Consider the following 236-nt stretch of genomic DNA (forward strand, 5'->3'; position numbering starts at 1 on the left):
TCAAACAGAACCTTTCAGAACCTCTTCTGTCATTTCATACAGAACCTTTCAGAATCTATTTCCTCAAACAGAACCTTTCAGAGCCTCCTCTGTTGTTTCATACAGAACCTTTTAGAACCTCCCGTCTCAAACAGAACCTTTCAGAACCTCCTCTGACTCCTCATACAGAACCTACCAGAACCTCCTCTGACTCCTCAAACAGAACTTACCAGAACCTCCTCTGTCTCCTCAAACAG

General features: G+C 43.6%; 1 protein-coding gene across 1 annotated transcript in view; it reads left to right on the top strand.

Annotated features, from left to right (window-relative positions):
* The window catches only part of eef2kmt (eukaryotic elongation factor 2 lysine methyltransferase), a 13,690-nt gene that overhangs the window by 1,047 nt on the left and 12,407 nt on the right, over positions 1 to 236 (top strand). The window lies entirely within an intron of this gene.

Source organism: Nematolebias whitei, chromosome 15 (genome assembly GCF_014905685.2).
Source record: "Nematolebias whitei isolate Nwh7 chromosome 15, NemWhi1, whole genome shotgun sequence".
Lineage (NCBI taxonomy): Eukaryota > Metazoa > Chordata > Actinopteri > Cyprinodontiformes > Rivulidae > Nematolebias > Nematolebias whitei.